Genomic DNA, 6,000 nt, shown 5'->3' on the forward strand with positions numbered 1-6,000 from the left:
AGAATAAGTTGTTAACTCAATAGAAACCATAAGGAAAAAAAAAATCTTCTGACATGTTTCAACTATTTTCAATTTCTTTGCTCCCTACATTGTTCTTTCCTAACAATCATGGCAGGCTTTCAGCTGACCTGTAAGACAGAAAAAAAACCACAGCTTCTTCAAATTCAGATTAAAATGCCAAAATGTTTCTTAACCTCTCTAATTCTCTTTGTGTAATAGTGCAGAGTCATTTGAATATTGACTTTTCTATCCTGTAATTAGACTTTTGATTTTAGACAGTTTTAATATTTGATAAGGAATTTTAAAATCTAGCCTTGAACTTCTCCCTGTCTGCAGCCCATATTCAGGGCTGCGAACTGTGCTCTTGGTAGAGCTTTATGAGAGGGATCAGTCCACTTGCTCCTCTGGAGCTGCCCTTTGGCAGCACTGTGTGTTTATTTGAAATGAACATGTGTGCTCAGAGAATTAAGGAACAGCTGAAGAATCAGTATGTTCATCTTACTGAATAGTACTAAACTTTACATGTAGTATCACACTTTGAATGCTGGTGAGTTGACCATGAAGGCACACTGGAAATTTCATGCTAGAGGTTTTTTTTTTCCTATGGTTTGGAATGCCCCTGAGAATAAGTATTTTGAAACTTGTTCTTTTGGGCATTTCACTGAAAGCTAATGGAGATTGATAAAGATAAAATACTCATTTAGCACCTCTCTGTACAGCAGCCTTCTGTGTTTGGAAGGGAAAAAACTTCAGTTCACTGATGTATTTTCAGTTAGCTGGAAACTTTTCTGCTTTTGACAGAAGAACCAGAAGGAGAAGAAGGTTTGGCTGGTGGTTGTACTGTCAGGCTGCAGTGCAGCTCTGCCAGGCTCGATGTGTCAGCCAGAACAAATGTTATTTTGTAAATCTCTTTCCTGTTGGTGTGTTCAGGTCTGTCTCCTTTACCAGCCGTTCTCTGAGTGGACAAAACTGAATGAGCTCATCCCATTGCCTTGTTATTCACAGAATCATTGGGGCTGAAAGGGACCTCTGGAAATCTATTCCAACCACCCTGCTCAACCAGAGTCAGTTAGAGTATGTTACTCAGTGTCATGTCTTCTCAGGTTCTGATTATCTCCAAGGATAGATCCCCACAACTGTCTCTGGGCAACCCGTTCTAGTGTTCAATAAACCTTGCAATAAAACAGCTTTTCTGTATGTTTTAAATGAAAAATTAAGTAGAAATTATCTCTTGTCCTATTCCCTGAGAAAAATATATGTCTATCTTCTTTCTCCCTCCTCAGGTGTTGGTAAGGTACCTCCGGAGCCTTCTCTTCTCAGGACTGAACAATCCCAGCTCTCTTTGCTTCTCATCTTATGATCAATGCTCCAAATCCTTGATCATATTTGTGGCACTTTTGTGGACTCTTTCTGCTATGCCCATGTTTCTACAAAGCTGCTTTCCAGCCATGCAAACCTGTACTGATGTTTGAGTTTATTCCTCCTCAGGTACAGGGAACTTTGTTGGCCCATTTCTCCATCCTATCAAGGTCCTTCTCAGTGTCAGCACAGCCAACTGGTCCATCGGCTCTTTCTCCCCCTTGCAACATGTGCAGGCTTGCAGGAGTGCTGTCCCATCATCCACTGTATTGGTCCCAGTATCACCCCCTGGGCTACTCTGTGGGTGACTTGTGTCCAGCTGCACTTTGTGCCCCTGATCACAGACAGCCCTTTGAGTCTGACCCTTCAGCCAGTCCACCACACCCTTCACTTACCCGGTCCCAACTTCATCAGCTGGTCAGTGAGGATGTTATGGACACTGTGCTGGAAGCCTTACCAATATCTGCTGCTTTCCCCTCATCCACTGAGCCAATCTTCTCATCCCAGAAGGTCATTGGTCTGTTCAAACATAATTTCCCCTTTGTAAATGCATGCTAACAACTGCCCATTGCTTTCTCGTCTTTCCTGTGTTTGGAAATGGCTTCCAGGATTATTTGCTGCACCACCTTCCCTGGCAGTGAGGTGAGGTTGGCCAGCCTGTAGTTCCCAGCTCTTCCTCCTTGCCCTTTAAGAAAGCAGTGACATTTACTTTTCTTCCAGTCCTCTCCCAGTGACCATGACCTCTCAAAGGTAATGGAGACTGACCTTGCAATGATTCCAGCTACTTCCCTCAGCACTATTGGATAAGGAAAAATGGAGGAAACAGTGGTAAAGTGAATGAACGAGGTTTTCTAACAGCAAGATAACAAACGAATGTTCGATGACTGAATTTAGTACTTTTAGCACAATAAATAGCATTTTATGCAGGAAGGTGTTCATGGTGATACTTTGTATTCGACTGACCGGGTAAGAATTTTTCCTGTCTTTGTGTGGGAAAAAGTTATATTAATTTCATTATACGAAGAGAAAGGCTAAATATCTGCAAACTCATTGAGACAGATCATCCTCAAGGTTAATTGAGATGTATCAGTTCGCACTTGCTTTCTCTCTCACGATTTTCTGCCTGATTACCAGTACTAAATGGTCAAATACCCACAATTTTTATTCAGGGCAGTTTCTCTAAGGTTAGAGATCCCAAGAAATATGGATTTAGGCTTGGTTCAAGGATGAGATAATAAAACTGTGGACCAAGTTATTTATAGGCTCACAGAAACCTAACTGGGGAGGGTCACTCAGCATGGCTCCCTGCAGTCCTGGTGCCTCTGTTGGACTTGATATGGGAGCACTTCTGATGTGGCTTTCTGCATTTGCACAAACCCAGATTTTCTTTTGGAAGGAACCCGGAATTTAGGGGCAGAATAGTAAGTTTGTGATCTGAGCTGTAGGTTACTTCTGTCTGTGACATCATGGTTCAACCTTAGGAAAATAAAAGATTATTTTTCCTGAGACTCATTCTGGAACTGCTCACTCTTAACATATTAACTGGAGAAGATTACTCTGCACATGGGAGCTCCTTTTCTGTATTGACCTGGTGCTATTTGTAAGTTATCTGATTTCAAGAATAAGGGCTACAACCTGATGAGCCAAGTGTTGTTCTCAGCACAAGTGTATTTCCACTTGCAATCAACGGGCCCTTCCAGCTTCAAACTCAGCTTCCATTGTTGCATATTTGGACAGAAACACTGGAGATCCTTACAGAATGGTGAAGTGCCTTCTGAAAGAAGTGCCCAAGAGAAGATGTTAAAGAGTATTTACCAGGTTCAGACATTTACAAATAATTAGTATTATAGGATCTTTATGTATTTCTGTGGACTAGACTGCGCATTTTAGATGTAGAAATGGGAGTGAATTATGGATTGCTGTTTGTTCAACCAGTTCTATCAGTAAAGCAGAACGATGGAAAACCACCCTGTAGCCTGGCAAAGGGCAGAATCCACCAGCAAATGAATGCTGAATTGAGCAATTAGGCAGGGAATCAAAACTGAGGCTTCAGTGTAAGGCAACACATGGCACATGATCCCGAGCAGGTCTAGAAACAACTGTAGAAACTGGCAGAGCATTGTCAGCACCTGGTGGTGTCCTCTGTAGCCAGAATCCTGCACTGTGGACTCTAGAATGTTTATCATGCTTCTTTTGAAATATTTTTGAGAGCATCAGGTTGATCAGAAGTAATTTTTTAAAAGAGACAAAAATGTAAGGAAATTCAAAATGAAAGGAAAAGATGAGGGTTTGATTCTTTCAAGTTCAGTGCATGAAAAGGCCTTCCCTTTTGTTTCATGTGGGAAATAGTTGCTGTGTAGTGAATGAAATATCTGAAATGGAAATATTTTAATTTGAAATAATTTTAATAAGTATTATGTGTATTACAGGCCAGGATAGTAAACTTAGCACTGCGGTCATGAGTTAATGATTAGCAGGAGTTAATGAAATGAGTTTGTGGATTAAGCAATAATCACAAGCTGATATTTGTGACTAAATAAATCTTGCATTTGTTTGTGTTGGAAGGAAGCAGAACAAACAGATGTATACAACAGATTTCTAACCTGAAAGAGATTACTAATTCTGAATTTGGCTTTCCATATAGACCCTAGGTACCAATATTTCTATTCTGGGTTCTCTCTGCATTCTCTCATCCAGATGATCCTTGCTCCAACATCATGGTAGAAATTTAGTGACACAGAGGGCCTTTTTCCCAGTCTTCCACACAGGGTTCGATTTCCACAGAGTGAAACTGGAGTACCACAGAGTGGTAATATATAATGCCAAAGCTTAAATAGCACCTGCTTGTACTGTGTCATTAATAATCATCTGTCAAAAGTAGCAAGATTCATCCAGAAAACATATGGGAACTGAGGGAGAGGGGAGGGATCATTCTCCTGCCAGTGCAGAGAATATTTTAAATCTTAGAGAGTTTTCTCCATTATTTTGCAAATATTTTCCAATCAGAAAATCTGCATAGTAACTTTAGTCAGATTTTTACTACCTTGAAAATTACTCAGATTGCTTTTCCATACCAAAGAACTGAATTTCAGTGTTGTTAACACACGCTGCGGGGATGAACAGGAATGTGAGCTGAAGGGATGAGACTCAAGTGGTGTGGTATTCCAGTGAGACCTGTGTAACTCAAGCTGTCTCTGCTCACGGGTTTGAGCTGTACCTGACACAGTTCCTGGGCAGGGAGGAGACCAAAGACTGGTGGACATGCATGGAGCACATCATGTCAGTGTGAAGAACAGAATCTTCACCCCTAGTTGCAGTGCCCCTGGGCATTTCTAGTGACGTGTATCTGAGAGAAGTTGCTAAAAGCCAGCACCTTAGTGAAAAATGGAATTTCTTCCATAATGTCATCAGCATCACAGGAAGCTAAAACTTTGGGAAATCCATGGGGCTTCTTTATAGCCTTTCATATAATTTGCTCTCATGTAGTTCTCCTTTCTGGTTCTTTATTGTGAGGAAAAGTGAAGCCCTTCCCTTGCACAGAGCCCAATCATGGGATCACATCCATTGGCTGCAGTGAGATCAGTGTGGGCTGTGAGGGCCACGTGCTTTCGCACTTTTGGTTGAGATACAATTTGCATAATCAACATGAAAATTAAGAACTATTTTCATGAAAAATGAAAGGCTATGTTTTGCATAGTATCTACTACCATATTTTTTGAGTATGGGATGCTAAATCCTGGTGAGCTGGGACAAATTCTCATTTGATAACTGCAGATGTGCTATCTGGGGAAGTGCCATGTGCCTAATAACTGCTGTTCTTGCCCAGTTCTGCCACGATAGAAGGTGATACCTAATCTGCATTGCTGGAATGTGGAGGGGCCCTACATCTCATGAACCATTTACATTCAGGAGAAAGATTGATTCTTTTCACCTGCATGTTAAACAGGAAGTCCTGGGAGGGTTACAAACCACTGAGACTGTCTAACAGATAAGAGAAGCAAATACAGTTCAGAGCAGCATTCAGTGATTGCTGCCAGCTAATGCTGTCTGAGCCTCCCAATTGTTGGATGAAGCCTTTTAAAGGAATCTAAGTCAATAACTGTATGGAGTCAGTGGCTGCATCTCAAAATGTGTTGAAAGCATGTGCTTTGATAATAGGGCACTTCAAGGGTAGGTTAATTGGCATTAACTCTCTTTGGTCACACATATTAGGGAACTTTTCATAAAAAGAATTAAGTCCTAATTATTCAGATCAGTGAGAGTAATTAGGAAATATTACCTGCACTAGTAGAACATGGGAAAGATCTTTACTGCAAGATTGGTTCAGGTTGTCTCAATGGGAAGAGTTGCTCTTGCATTTTCAGATTGGACAGGGTCCCTAATTATTAAGGGAACTGGTCTTGGCAACCCAAAATGTTGTTAAAGTTCTTAAAGCATATTCTACACCATAACTTTCAACACTGACTGCTGAAGGGACTGAACCCTTCACAATAATAGGCTCATACGGTTACTTCATGCAGCCCACAAAGGTTCCACGTCTTACTGCTTTCTAAATGTAACTGAGGAGAGATTCCTGTGGGTCTCCCATGTGCACTTCTGGTAGTGCTTCACCTTTGGGTTCATTACTCACCACTGAGCTGA

General features: G+C 41.2%; 1 long non-coding RNA gene across 4 annotated transcripts in view; it reads left to right on the plus strand.

The window, feature by feature from the left end:
- The window catches only part of LOC113955435, a 320,550-nt gene that overhangs the window by 245,070 nt on the left and 69,480 nt on the right, over positions 1 to 6,000 (plus strand). The gene's annotated exons all lie outside the window — the stretch shown is intronic.

The sequence above is a fragment of the Corapipo altera genome, unplaced genomic scaffold (assembly GCF_003945725.1).
Source record: "Corapipo altera isolate COAL_440 unplaced genomic scaffold, ASM394572v1 133, whole genome shotgun sequence".
NCBI lineage: Eukaryota > Metazoa > Chordata > Aves > Passeriformes > Pipridae > Corapipo > Corapipo altera.